Here is a 15,651-nt window from a genome sequence, read left to right as displayed (position 1 = left end):
CAGTTTGAGTGGCTTCTAAAGGAGGTGTGGTAGAGCATTAGTGTCTTTGTTTGGCATGTGTCTGTGGAACAGCTTGCATCCACAACCAAACCATTTCATTTACTTGCTTTCAGTCCATGTTCTCATCTCTTTAAAATGGGCATTATAATGTTGTCTCATTATGCACAGACTTTATGGGAGAGGTTCAGTAATCATTATGAAAAGGTCAGATGCTTCTGTGAAGGGCACCTATAAATGAGTCTATAAATAAATAGTCTGGAAGCCTTTAGGAGAGGCTAACAACTTATTTATCTTTTATCCTGCTGGTTGCAGGGGATATATAAAAGCAAGAGCATACTGCTAATTAGTTTAATGCTGGAATTTTTGTTAGGGACCACTGAGAGACTGCTGGGTGTAGCAGTTGGCTTGATATGACACCTGACCAGCACTTGGCTCATACCAATGCACTGTGTGGCTCCACGAGATCTGTGCTGAGCCTCACTGGGGACTGCGTTTCTTAATTGGGAAAGGATTGTGTTTATTGAGATGATACTCGCTGCTAAATATACCATCAGCAACTCTGTGGCACCGCTTTTTTCCATTTGGCTTAGAGGAGAAAAAAGACTCTTAGTAATGCTTTTTATTGACTAGTCTGAGTGCTGCTGGTTGTTTGGTTAGCATTCAAAAATGTCAGCTCTGGACTTGAAGCTGTCTAGCAAAAAGCTGGTTTCATTCCACACTTCAGTGGTGTTTAAGGCAGGCAGTAAGAAACACCTCGTTTGCTTTAAGTTCCTTATATTTTTATGGGACAGGACCCTCCTGATCTGCCTGTATATCAATGGGATGGATACTTGTTTGCCACCTTCCTGTGCAACAGGCTTTAGCTTCAACAGAGGTGCAGGGTGGAGCATACATACAATCCTGTGGGCTGGCAAGAGATGGGGAAAGTCCTGTGGTGACTGAGGGGGTGCCTCTTTGAAAGGCTTGTCCCTCAGGCAGCTTGTTTAACTGCTTCAGTATTGCTTAGCTTTTTGTCCCATGAGATTCAGCACTTCCAGCTGCAGAGAAGCTGGCAGTTTCGGTGTGGAGATTTTCAGAGCCTCTGGCACACAATCCTTAACACACAGCTCCTTAGGAGATCCATCTGACTCCTTGATCTCTGGCTTCAGACTGAAGCACAGAAATAACACTTGAACTTGACTGTAGGACATAGAGTGCCCCCTTCCTTTTCTCTCTGACTAAGGAGACTGGACTTACAAAGGGTGTTAAGTCCCAAATCATTTTGGTTCTTCTGAATCCAATCTGCTCCAGGTTGCAAATCTGCTTAGTCCTCTGACTGTTCCCTGTGTCACATAGTTTAATGGCAGGAAAAGGGAGAAGTCAGTTATTCATTGCCCTACCCTTATCACTCTTCTCAAAGAATTGAGGCAGGCATGTTTACTTTAAATCTGGTTTAAATATCCGAGTTAGAAGACTGGCCTTTTCCCTTGACAGCCTGATCCCAGCTGGGTTTGCTTTTATCAGCAGTCTGAATGGAATAGGGCTCAAACACTCCATGGCTTCATGACGGACAGTCTCATTTCTACCTGCTGGGCTTGCACAGGATGGTACTGGGTGTTGCACTCTTTGCAGGTGGAATTTTAATGATTGCAACCTTTTTTCTATTGCAGCCCTTCCTTTCAAAGACATGGGAAACACATGCATCTGTCCAAGAACAGAAAGAGCAGAGACTACTTAAAAAGAGAAATTCCCTGATGCGCTAGGGGAAAAAAAAAAAAAAAAGTGAAGCTGCAAAATTTGTTCCTCAGTGCAAGATGACCCATCTCAGGAAGGCAGATTTGGTAAGTAGTTCTTTCTGTCTTCAGACCACTGTCTCTTTTGAGTATCTCAGCCTACAAAATGTTCTCCTACTCTGACATTTGCACTAGTTTGATTAGGCTGGAGAGAACTGCAGGGCAGCCCCTTTCTCCGATGGCATGTTGAGACACTTCAACCCAAGAAACAGGAGTACACCCTCTCCAGAAACATGAAGGCAATGGGAGCTACAGCAAAAGGTGCAGCTGAAGAGCACCTGCATTCAGGAGGGTTCCCACGTGGTACTAGAGGAAGGAATTCAGCAATGTGTTAGCATATTGCAGATTAGTCTAGCATTTGTCTGGCCCTCCTGAGCACTCAGGGTGAGCTTATGGTTGGGGCTCAATTTCTACAAAGGGGCATTGCCTGAATTGAGGTAGCTATATGTATTAACTGAGCCACATGGGAGCTGTTCCATTGGCACACCCAGCAGAGCAGTTTTATTCAGAGTCAGATACAGCAATATCTGCTGGACTCCTCACTTTGCTACAAAAAAAGAGGGGTGAAAAGAGCCTAAGCCTGGGCCCTAGGAAGCTGGGAAGTGCCCACTGTGTGTTGCCTTTCAGTGAGATAAAGGACTGCATCTTCAGACTCCATCTCCATCTTGAGAGTCATTTGGTCATTTGACCTTTTTTTTTTTTTTTTTTTTTTTTTTTTTTTTTTTTTTTTTTTTTTTTTCCTGGAGGCCCTCTTTTCTCCTCCAGTGCCCCTTCCCCAACTTAAGTAGTTTTCTCATAAGAGATTTCTCTGTTTACTTCATGCCAGCCTTCTGAAGATTGTTGAGCCGTGTATGTGGTGGGACAAGTTGAAGAAGAGCACAGATGGAGACTTTCCAGATAAATACATCACCAGGTTTCTTAAAATCTTACTGCAGTTCTCTCCTCTCATTCTCACAGGGGTGTTGTCTGTTTCTCCTGCAGCTTATTCTCAGTCCAGAGAAAGAAGATAACTTTTCTTTGCAACTTTATTCATCACCGAGGAGTGTTGGATCTTTGCTGGAGGGAAACAACATATTTTTGCAAGCAAAGAATGAAAGTGCTCTGATGACCACTAGAATAGACTTTCCGTTCAAGCAGAACAAAATGTTTTTGTCAACCTGGGGCTGCTTTACTTTGGGAATCTCTAACAATGGGGTTTATAGTCTTTGCTAGCTAAAATATTGTCAGTTCTTCAGGCTCCATTTCAGGCATTAGTATGTGTATAAATGAGAGTTTTCCAGACCATATAAAAGTATATAGAGCCAGGGTTAGACAGGACATAGAATTAGCTAGACTTTCATTTACAGTGTGTTATAGTTGTAAGGTTCATTTATTCAAGCCCAAATTTTTGCTATTTTCATTACTGCCCAGGTACTCCCCTGGAAAATTCTCACCTAAGAGTTTCACCTAAAAATCTTCTGAGTTAATATAGGTGTATCTAATTTTTCTCCCAAATAAGCTAGTGAAATAAGAGCAGTTTCCTCAAGATCTTTCCTGCGTGAAGTTTTTTTTTCCTGTAATACCAGCAAGCACTTCATCACTCTTGGTTTATGTTTCCTCCTTTTGAAACAAGTATTAAAGGGTTGACTTGCTAGGCAGATTTGTAGCAAGGATAAATTCAGCTGTACAGATGAAGATGGCAGATCTTGAACACAGAGACGCCATCCCAGATCAGTATCTCACTGTCCAAGCTGTGGTCTGGCTATGGGAGTTGCCAAGCAGCTCCCATCAGCCAAAATATTCTTAAATAAATGATAATTTTTTTTTTTGTCTCAATTTAGATGATGATCATTTTGGTGCTGGCTGGTGTTTATATATGCAGTTCTTTCAATTTTTAAGAAGGAGAATTTTTTTTACATTTGCTAATGGAAGAGAAGTGGGGATATTTGTTCTACAAGTGCCTGTTCTAGACAGAATATTTCATCTCTATTTATATTTATTCTTTCTACAATGGGCACAGATATTTTTGTCTCATTTTTCATAGACTTCGGAGGATTAAATAAACAATAATGGTGAACAGGCCAGATTTCTTATTTAGAGGTTCCAGATCAACAAGGCAATGAACAAATAGGACAAACAGATTTAGCCAAGGCTTACAGTGTATTAACTTCATCTCATTTCTCATTAGTTTGGTATCGAGCTTCTCTTCTAGTCTGCTGCAGTCGTACTGTATATAAAAATCTGCTCTCAAAAGCAAGTTGGTAGTTTCTGGGATTTATAAATATTGATGGCTGAATGAGGCTCCCGAGTGTGTCATGACATTTCACACTGAACAGAAGAAAGTTGCAGCAGCTGTGCAGCATCCCAAGGTCCCTTGCCACCAGCCTTTCTTCCTCTACTGTTCAGCCTTTCTTTTCCACCCTCCTGAGGACAAAGATGTCTTTCTTTTTTTCATGGGTTTGAACCTGCTTGGGAAATAAACATTCTGCATACATGAAGGCTAATAGCTAACTGTTGGTTTTAGGCTGCTCTTGTTAAAAAGCCCACCTCTTACACGTGCTTTTACACTGTGGCCTCAGGCATGGTCAGAGGTTATGCTCTTCCATGTCTTGGATGGAATGTCAGAGCCGTAATGGCTCTGTTCTGTGAATTGGCTGCTCAAATTCTTTCTCAGTCCTGGAAATAAACAATAGGTAGGTCTTGTGTCTCTAAGAAATTAAGCACACACCCTTCTGTCTCTGCAAAGATCATCAGATTTAAGAGAACAAAGCAGAAGATATTTGCATGTATCTTGCATACTTACTGAAATGGAAGTGACACTGTTCTTAAAAGCAGAGGTGTAGAGAGCAATCCAAGCTATTGATTTTTGTACCAATCCCTTTTGTTCCAAGGGAGAAAGTAATTCATTCTTACATTAGACTGTAGTTGCATTAGATATTGGAGATTTGTATAGCAAGACATAAAGGAATTGTTGCCCTAAAACTTGTGTAAGTCTGCATCTTCTCTGGAAAAATCCCAGGGTAGCTGCAGAATTGGTGACATCGCGTCAGCTCTGAGCAAGAATTGTCCCAGGGTTCTTGAGTGCTTTGTCATGCAAGTTTTCAGTGTGGACAAGAGCAGCTGAACACTGGTCACTGTCCAACAACTGCCTGTGCTGCAGCTTTCTGCTGTAGTGAACAACTCAGAATGTTTTTTATTTTTTTGTGTTTATATGTGTGTCTGTCTCAACAGCTCTTGTAGCATTGTCTTGCTGTGGAAATTTGCTGCTACAACAAATGCTGTGCTAAATGGTGATGAGACATTTTAAGAAGCAGCTCTACATGTACTATGATAAATGAACAGAAGGGCTATTTCATAGTGCTTTTTGGAGACAAAAAAGTTCTGTTTGCCCTCATTGTCTCTATTTTTGAAAAGGGTTATATTTTTTTCTTCTTGGTTTGTTGTTTTGTTGGGGTTTTTGGCTTTGGTAGTTTTTGGGGTTTTTTGGTTTTGTGGTTTTTTTTTTCTTTTCCTGACTGCTAGACTACAAGAGCAGCCCAGTATTTGGGAAATTTTCCCAGAATATGTTGACACAATCAGCTTGTTGTCTGTCAGTGTCCACAGCTGCTCTGCTGGGAAGGGAAAAGGACCTGCTTATTATTTACTGATGGTTTTTTGAATGCTTAGAGGCAAGGATTCCCAATCTTCTCTTCACCTAACTCCTTCCTTTATGCTTCTGATGAGAAAGCAACCCTGTTTGGGAGATGCAAATGGGATATAATGGGATAGAGTTGGGATATGTTATGTTATTTTCTATAACATAACATATGTGTATGTTATGCTATGTTATTTTCTTAACATAATTCCACCCTATTGTAAGATATATTTTCACATAGGTGAATGGGGAAGATACTTCTTGCTCAAATACTGTTTAGCAGTGTGGAGTGCACAAACTTAATATCTGTGACTGGCTGACAAAATAGTGGCCTGGTTTTGTCTCATCCTATAAGAAATACAGTCTGGATCCAGAGAGAGAGAGAGAGAGAGAGAGAGAGTGGCATTTGTTGCCCCCTCTTGTCACACATCTGTGTGTGTGTATGCTCGTGTCTCTCCCCACTAAATTACAATTAAACCCGGTGCCTGGATGCAACCCAAAAGTCTCATGTGTGCTCCTTTGAATTTCACAAAAATAGATGTCCATATGGAAAACAACTGCCCTGCTGAGGGAAGGCCTTCCAAATTCATGCTGTGGTAGACTTTGGGGAAACCACATAGGGGAGCTTCTTGGGTCATAGGATACATTAGCTCTGTTGAACTCAAAAACCTACCTGTTGGGAGTGTTTGGTTTTCAGACTGCCAACAAACCTCTAAAATCAATTAGTCATGCAGCTTTACTTGCAATGCGTATTTTCCTGCTGTTCACAGGTAGAAGCTATTTTATATTATCCCTAATTAGCTTTACATTCAGCTTTCCCTGCTGGCTAAGGCAAGCATTGCTTTGTGTACAGGAATTAGATCCCAGGTACCTTCTGACTTTTTCAAATCTGCTATAAACATCTCTGAATGGTTCTGAATGCAGAACCTGTCTGCAATGGTATTTGTTTGTGTCTAGCATGCTTGATGGGGAAGGAGAAAATCTGACAACTGCTTAGTCTCCCCCAGAAACTTTGGCATTACACTTTGGGATAAGTATAAATCCATTTCTTCTTCCTGTAGCCAGAGCTCCATATTTCTTAGATTCAAATGGATCTTCACAGTTCAGCTCAGAAAGCAGGAAAATATGATTGTTTGGTTACACTGATTTTAATACATTGTATTTATACCTACTGGTGTATGCACATGCATTGCAATCTGTTGAGAGATTGATCCAGGACTTTATATTTCTTAATGTCAAGCATTTTCCTTTGTTGTAGAGATCTTGTGTGGTATGTTGGGTATGGCTGTTTCACAATGGGGAAGTGATGCAAGGCTGGGGGCTAATTTTCTGGCAGTTATTATGGCACTGAAATTTGGATAACCCGAGTAAAATTTGCCATCCTGTGGCTGTGTCTTTTGCAGACAACTGTTCTGCTAAGGAAAATGGCATAGAGAGTGCTCCCACCTAATTTGATATTTTCCCCAAAATCTCACCCACTAGTTTCTTTATTTGCCAGGCTCTTAAAGTTTCTCAGTGCTAAAGCAGATCCTCCCGATCACCCCTCACTCTCATCCTGCCACTTGCTCCTCATCTCTCTACATTTTTTTTTTTTTTTTTGCCCTTTCCTCAGTTTTCTGTCCCTTATTCCATGTCTCTGCAAGTGGTTTCCTGGAAAGGAAATGGCACATTTTGAGGCTTGAGCTAAGCTGCCCAGTGGCTGCCCAGTTTCTTGGCAGAGCACAGGACATGGGGAATTGCTGAACTCTTGTACTCAGCCCTGGTTTTCACAGTTTGCTCCAATTCATCTGAGAAATTTTTACCTTCCCTTCCAACTCAGTTGAAACCAGGCGAGAAACTCAAATGCTGTTAAGAGGAACCTCTCAGGCAGGTACAGTGCAATGATACAAACACACACACTTAGAAAACCAGGGCCAGAAACACGCTGTTCCACCTAAAGAGTAAGAACATAATAGGATGTTCTCACCCCAGCAGAGTGAACACATTCAGGGTGATGTGTGAGAGCAAAATTGGAAGCTCTGCCTCTATCTCTGCCCTGTCCAGTAGCTATCCTAGAAGCAGATAAATTGGTTATTTCGTTCTTAGAACTTTAGCTCCCCTAAATGACCTTTAAAATTTATTTACTTCATTTACTTAGGTTTTAAGAGATTAGGCTTAAGTAATGCTTTGCCACATTTCATGTTTTGTTGTATTTAAATTTAGGCTGTAATGATTGGCTATATTAAATAATACTAGCAACATCTGAAATTATTAATCAACAAAAGATGACAGATAATGCATGTTAAGTTCTCTCTCTACTTTGAATCATTTATCTCCCAGGTAACATAAGAAAAATGTTAAATCCTACTGGAACACATTCCTCAGCTGATGTAAATCGGCAAATGTACAGCAGCTGAATTTCTGGCCCATTATGTTTTCTATGAAAGATGTCTTTGCCTTCTGAGTATTAATTATCCATGATTCTTTTACTTTTCTTGTTTTCTCTCTTTGCAGGTGCTGCTAATTCTCTCAATTTCTTCCAGAAATGGGAAAATTTATCTATATTAGGAAATGTGTTCTTCCTTTCTTCAGTAAGCTGCATTTTCATTTTTGGCATCCATATTTAAATCCTAATGCACATAGAGATGTGAATGATGTGGGTTTTACTGCTGACAGTTTTAAATCCTACCATGCACCAGCTGCATAGACAGCTTAACCCCTTCTTGTTCTAGCAGGAGACCATGTATTATTTTGCAAAAGATGACCATGTCACATACAGCACAGATATCTCTGTCAACAAACTGCCCCCACCTTCAAGTCTTAAAATTAAATCAGGTAATAAACAATGTAGCAAGGCTGGATGCTGGAGAGGGGATGAAGAGAAGGCCCAGAGCCCCTTAACCCCCCAGCGTGCTGGCACTGGCAGGTGCTCCAAGAGCACACACCCACCCAAAGGGATACAGTGGTAGAGGTTCCTTTCCCCATCCCTAAATCCCCCTTCAGAGAAGCTCAGGGTGAACCCCACAATTTCTGAGCTCTTGAATGACTTCCCATGTCCTGCTGCTGTAAGTGAGGGGCATTTCAAACACAAGTGGGTTGTATGCCAGGGTAAGGAATATCCCATGCTGCTCCAGAGGAATTCATGCAGTGACCTGCATCCAGCAGGCATGATTGGAGCCACAGCCATGGGCTCCATGAGCCTGTGTGTGCTATTTGCCACATCTCAGTGTTTCCCTCAGGAGCTGCAGCCTGGGTAGAACAGGGGAGAGGGTTAATCCTTCTGTCTCTACAAGAGTTTAATTGGAAGGGAATTGTCTTTGACTTAATTTCCTCTCTTGTCTCCACTCAAGCCTAGTGGATCAAAAGAAATGCAAATTGAAAGATAATATTTTGGATGGGCCCGATTTTAAAGTTGAACATGAATAATCTTTCATGCCTCTGACTTGATGTCTGTATCATTTTTGTCATAAAAGTCTTGAAACGATGAGTATTTCCTTGTGTGACAAAAAGAATTTACTTTTCATCAAGAGAGGAAACCTTAGTGATGCTCTCACAGTACTAGAACACAGCTACTAATTGCCTCATGTTATCAAACCTGACATTATCCCTTAGATTAAAATACCATATGTTTTATTTTATAATGAGAGGGCAAAGACCCAGTTAGTACAATGTATTAAGCTATTGCATGTCAGGTGCCAGTATATAGCAGGGTTCATTCACACAGAAATTCAATTGGCTGATTATTAGATTATTGGTTAATGCAATTTAATATAAAACCCTTCTTCCCTTTTTTCTTTCCTCTTCCTTTCTTTCATTGTTATTTTGATTTATAGCACTAGTAAAGTATTTTTCAAGTGGTTAACTTAAGTTTGCTTTTCAACATCTCTTTATTTGTGAAGAAATGAATTCAAAGGTTCTGTTTTCTTTTTAGTGCTTGTGAAAATGAAGAATAGTTGTGCCTGCACTACAAGAAGGGTGATTTAGGTAAATATCTCTGAGGCAGCTTGAGTCAATTCAGCTTAGACTTGCCCTGAAATTCTCTATTGCTTTCCTGCAAACCACCCCAAGAGAAAAGATTTACTCTTGCTGAGCTGTATTGGAGTAGAAGGTAGTTTTGTTGGTGTCCTATATTATGGCTGACAAAAAGGGTAGAGAAAAATGCTACATTGAACCACATCAATGGGGAAGAGATTTACTCACTTTTTCTCCACATGTTCAGTCTGGGGGTGGTGGATGTCAGCTGTTCTTTCTAAAATTCACATCAGACTTACCCAAGAAATCTATAGGGATTTTTTTTATTCATGGTTTTCCAAGAATTCCTTATTTTCAAAACGCACACAAGAGATTTTTTCCACAACTACTTCAGCGCAAATACTAGAGCCCTAAATTTTGGCTGACACATTACTAGAATAAGTGCCTAGGTCTACGCTCAGCCCTAGCTTGGGAAGGCCTAAATATAAACTTATAGATGGAAAAAAAGCCCCCAAAACCCCACCTACTTCTCTGGCATTCAAACCATACTTTCCTGAGAATGTGCTCCAGATCTACACCATGGAACATACAGGAAGACAAAGTCCTGAGACAAAACAAAGGGAGAAGATGCTATTAAATGCTATTTTTCCATTACCATAGCACTTATTCATAGATTGGGAGAAATAAGTTGTGCCTGCTCCTGGAACAGGGCCATTCTTTTGCTCATGCAGAGTCATCTCTCAAGCCAGCTGTGCTGCCTCTGAGTTCCTTGTTATCAACTCTTACAAGAGTGGGGGAAAGCAACAAAATCATGACAATGATAAATGCTGCTGCTTTACACATTCGCACAATGCCTGCCCCGTTTTTGGTTCAAAAGCCCCACCGTGGTCTGGCTCTGAGCAAACAGAGTTATTAGCAGTCATGGGAGGCTGAGAAGTTGGAGGTTTGAGCTGACCAGTTGTTACAGAAAAACAACAGATTCCTCCTCTTTTTTTTTTTTTTTTCTTTTTTTTTTTTTTTTTTTTTTTCTTTTCCTGGGCTCCTTTTATTGCTGAATCTTTCACGCTGCAGAGAAGAGCACTGCTGTTGTCTGCTGGCTAAAAGCAAAATCACATAAAGGAGGAAGAGAAAGGGGAGTAAAACAAAGCTGTCTCTCGCCCCCAGCTCGTTAACAAATGCAGCAAGCGATCCCGTAGGCTCACCAGGTAGTGCCCCTGGGCTGGCACAGTGCCCATCTGCGCCATCTGCTGAGTTTCAAACCTTCCTCTGCTTCCCATCACGTAGAGCCTGCTGCAGCCAGGCACTGCTTTCCTGCCGAAATCGCTGTGGCACACAGCCAGCCCAGGTTAGCAGTTCAATAGCTTCTGCTACAAGAAAATAGGAAGGGGAGGAGGAGGGTGCATTGCATCTTTGTGTTTTCAGAGTTATAATCTCTGTTATGGTATTTGTGAGTGTTATAGGACATTTCTCTAGATATTTACAACAGGTCAGGACAAGTGTCCTGCTTCCCATATGCCATCTCACTGAAATGGCTCTTTTTGTTTGCTGTGTACAACTTTAGGTACAGGTTAGTGGAACAACCATAACAGAATCATTGATGTGATTATTGGGTTGAAGGAGAACAATACATAATACATTGTGTATATTGTGAGATGCAGGACTCAAAATGAAGGACTGTAATATAAAAATGGGAACAAAATAGAAAATTGAGACCCAAAAAAAGGCAGTAGTAAAAAGCTCAATATTTTATTCCATGTCAGATGGTTTCTCTTCTATCTAAATTGGCATGTTTCCTAGAACAATATTGTTTAAGGAAATAGCTGGCCCATCAAAATGTTTTCCTTCTGCTGTGTATCTTCTGCCCGGCATTTTGCTCTGATCAGAAAAGGGAATATGAGAACAGAGGGAAGCTTAAAGGAAGAAAAATTCCATGCCTCTAAACACCAATGCAGCAGCTCCGAGCAAAGTCATAGAAGTATAAGAGAAATTCACTAGTAAGTTAAGCATTGACATTTTCAGCAAGAGAAAATACATCCCAACTATCATAATTTCTTTCAGGTTTTACAAGGCCACATCATCAGTACTTCAAATCAATGAGGATGTTAAGACTAGTGTCTGAGATTACAGTAAAGCCATCTAATTTCCAACAAATTTTGTAAAACCCCTAAGTCTAGAAGTCTTGCGTGTCGACAGATTTGTGTTATTCTAGTCTTAAAAACTGAAAATATAAGATGGTACAAAATGTTTTGAAATGTATGTGACTGTCCGCTGGGATCAGATGCTGCTTAAAAAGCCTGTTAGGGTTAGAAAATTAGGTTTTAGTTCAACTCCTGCTGGTCTGTGTTAAAGAAGAGTTCGATTTAAAAGCCCTTCTGCCTAAAAACCCAACCACAGCAGAATTTAATTTCCAGTCTCGTAAGCCTGGGTTCTTTGGAGAACTCTCACCTCTGGTATTTTACCTTTTGGGGTTTTTTTCTGCTTGCAAAGTTGGGAATCTTGGAGACACATCAAAATTAAAAGCAGGATGGGCAAAAGAGGTGTTTTGCCAGGAATAGTGCAAGTTTTACATGGTGTAATTTTAAACTACTTTTTTTCAACTTGAATGAGCTCCTTATACTTCAGAGCACTTACAAGAATAGTTCATGCATTGATATGTGATGTTGGGTTTAAAGTGTTAGGCAGACCCCTAATAAATAGTGTGATATTTAAAGAGGATGAACACTGAGTGACACCTAGTGAGTTATTCACTTTTATTTTGTTCCTTTTGCCATCTGTCTTTCTTGATAAGCTTCTCATGTTCTCAAATGCAGATCCAGTAGTTTAGCTAATGTTGTATTGAAGCAGCTCTGATGGACCAAAACCAAGGTTTTCAAGGCAGACTTGCCAAATTTGCCCATGCTGATCTGGAAGTCAAATACCCAGGTCTTTTGAAGAGTGAAAAATGCTGGAAACCGAGTATCTTAATGAGAGTTTTGAGTCCTTTTCAGAACCTAATGTTCATATTGCCACCTCTCCCTGGGATTCTTTGAAAAATACAATTTTAAATGTGTATGTTGAGCATTTAAAAATTAGTATTTGGGTTCTTTTTGGACACAACTCTGCAGCTCTTTTGAACAGAGTTAAGGTAATTACTGCATCCCCTGAACTCTACTGACATGGTGCAGATAGGAAAAAAGCCATCAATGCCTTACATTAACACTTAATTGCATTTGACTAAAGCACACATTTGCTGGAGGCAGGTACTCCAAAAATCCATGCAGATGTAATTTTTAAAATGTTGAAATTAATTGGCTTGAGCTTTTTACTTTTGCTAAAATACAAGTCAATGCTTTTACATTTGAAAAACCTCACTTCTGTTTCAAGAGATTTTTTTGAGACTGTAACCAAAGCCAAAGAACAGCTGTACCACACAAGCACAGGAAATAAACTCTTGTCTTTTCCCCCAAAATACACGGAAAATTCATAGTTTCTGATCTTGCTGCAGCTGATTTACTACAGTTTTAACTTGGCAATCTAAAGTCATATGTCAGAGATTTATGTTGCTTTACTTTTACCAAAACTCTTTCTCTTATGTAGCTTGGTATCAGCTAAAGTTGTGCTCACTGTTTTTTCCAGAGCAGGATGACAGGATCAGAATCCCTTGGATTTTGCCATGGCAGCCACTGCTTGGGCTGGACACCCAGCTGAGGAAGCAGCCCCAGAAAAGGGTCCTCAGAGTAGTTCCTGCAGCTGAAGAAAGAGGCTACACCAACCCCAGAACTTGCCTGTGGGTCACCACACTGCTTTTCGAGGAGATTTTTAATGAGTTATGGGACTTCAGACTCGAAGGATTACATCATGATGAAATGTTACGTGATGCAGTTACGGTGCAGAGGCACAGAATTTGGTCTGGGCTAACTGGAAATAGTTCACTTCTTTTCTGAGGAAAATGTCTCTTCAGCCTGACTTAAAGCATTTAGTTCAATGTCCACCAAGTATTTCAGATTGTTCGTTTGGGGGTTGCTAGTTTAGATTTTGCCCTTTTCATATGTCACCTCCAGATATTTCTTTTGGAACCCACTGGCTTGCAGTGGTCCATCACGTCTGATTTTTCCCTTTCTCTTTCCTAGGCAAAACTACTCATCAGACAACGAGAATTTGTGGTTTCCGTCTGCCCCAAGCTGGACTTTGGGCTGATGGAGTAGCTGCAGGCTGCTGATCTCCTATGAAGCACAGGATTTTGGGTCTATCCATGCCACAGTACCTAGAGTTAATTTATCTCTTTCTGGTAAGTACATGCAATGTGGACACATGTGTAGCTTTTATGTAACCTTCTTTAGGGGAGCATCTAAGCTTCTTCTCCAAACCCTTCCTTGAGGCTATGTGTTGGCTGAGTACATCCCATTACAATCCTGGTCTGTGCTGGAAATGTCCATACAGTAAAATCTACTCATGGTTTCTACTAGTTTTTCTGGATAAGGTAGATGGTATTGTGTGGAGAGTGTGCAGCCTGAGCAGAGTGGTGTGGGGGCACTTGGGCTGACCTGTTCTAACTTCAGAGCTGTGCATGGAATTAAACACAGCAGGGAGAGCTGCAGGGCTCCTTTTCCTGAATGACAGAACTCCCTCTTGACAGATACAGGGAATCTGGAGATGCTGTGTGGCCCCCTGTACAACATAATTTCTAACATTTAAACAACAGTTTAATTTTTCTGGGGAGAAAATGTCTCTAAAATTTCTGGGGAGAAAGTGAAGTAAGCCCTCAGAAAACTGCAGATGGAAAGCTTATATTTATGTAAAATGGAAACATGCTGTGAATCATTGGAGAAAACCTATATTTTCTTGCCAATTATAACAATATTAGGTAGCAGGGAAGGTTTCCAAGGCAACCTGGCCACGGGTGCATTCATGTGGAGTGTGTGTGACTACTGGCTTTGTCAAGCCAATGGATGCATGTCAGAAGGTGGTGTGAGGGGGAGTATAGATTATTTCATCAATCTACACTACAAAAAACTATTTGAAGGCAGACGTTTGGGGGGCTTTTTTTTTTTTTTTTTTTTTTTTTTTTTTTTTTTTTTTTTTTGGGTATATGTATGATTGTGCGAGCATTTCACTGTTTTTTTGGAATAGATAAGACATAGTAACAGCAAAAAGGTGGGAGCCAGACTGAAGACACCTGGCTGGTGAGGTGTCCAGAGGGGCATTAGTGTGAAGTTCTGGGCAAGTTAGTGTGAAGTCTGTTCATACATTCTCTGTGGATGTAAACAAATGTACAGCATCTTTCTCAAATAAACTCTCTTCTTCCTTTTGCCTGAACAGACACCAGCCTGTATTTCCCAAGGTGTTAAACCAAAGATGTTCTTCCAACGCTTCAAGTTTCTTGCCTTCCATTGTGGCATTTGATACCATCTTCTTTTTGCCTACCCCTCCCTCCTCTCCAACACATCTTTATTTGGTGTATTGCAGTTTTCCTGGCCTCTCCAGCTGTCCTTTGGAGCACAGAGAGCAAAACACACAGTGTGATCCTCCCGTATGTTTTCTTCAGGCCATCGTTCTTGTTTCCTCTGAAGAGCCATTGCAGTTAATTGTTGTGTGAGGACACTGCTGTCAGTCTCTAGGGAATTCACTGCCTTGTCTCTGACCTTTTAAAAACTTCTAAGAACTGCAGATTAGGTTTATTTAGAAAAAAACCCTATCAGGGCTGCCCAATACCTGATACAGCTTCAGGAAAATAATAAAACAGCCCTGTTTTACTTATAACCCAAGGGTACAGAGAAAGTAATATGGGTCATGTTCATCAGCCTTGACTTCTTTCCAGATTGCTAAGGCAGCTGTGACACAGCCATGATGCAGAGTCCATCCCTCACTTTAGCTGGTCAGGTAAACTGAGCCTGCAGGTCTGAGCTGACATTACTGGGAGCAGGGAAGATCACCAAGGGATGCAGCTGGAACCTGATATTTGGCCAAAAGTTTCCACTGTTCTTCAGTAGCAGTCCCCTTTCCAAATTTGTTTTGCTCCAGGAAAAGGCTGAAAGGATTCCCAAGTACCTTTCTCTAAACCAAAACTGTCACAGTATTGAGTTCACTGAAACTTTGTGGCTTCCCCTGGGAATTAAAAGCAGTCACGGGAGGTGTTCATTGAATAGTTACTCATTGAAAAATGCCTGTGTTATGCCTGCTGGCTCTGGTGTGAGGGCTCCAACCACACTGAACCTCTGGTAATGGGCACAGCCACATTCCTTACTCAGGGCTGCTTCCAGAGTTCCCACGGCAGCTGCTGTATGCAGTGAATGTCAATCACGCCCTGAGCACCCACAAGTAGGCTCAAGTGAAAAA

The sequence above is a fragment of the Zosterops lateralis genome (genome assembly GCF_965231275.1).
Source record: "Zosterops lateralis genome assembly, chromosome: 5".
NCBI classification, from domain to species: Eukaryota; Metazoa; Chordata; class Aves; order Passeriformes; family Zosteropidae; genus Zosterops; species Zosterops lateralis.
The sequence above is the reverse complement of the archived record's forward strand: the minus strand, read 5'-3'. Positions refer to the sequence as shown.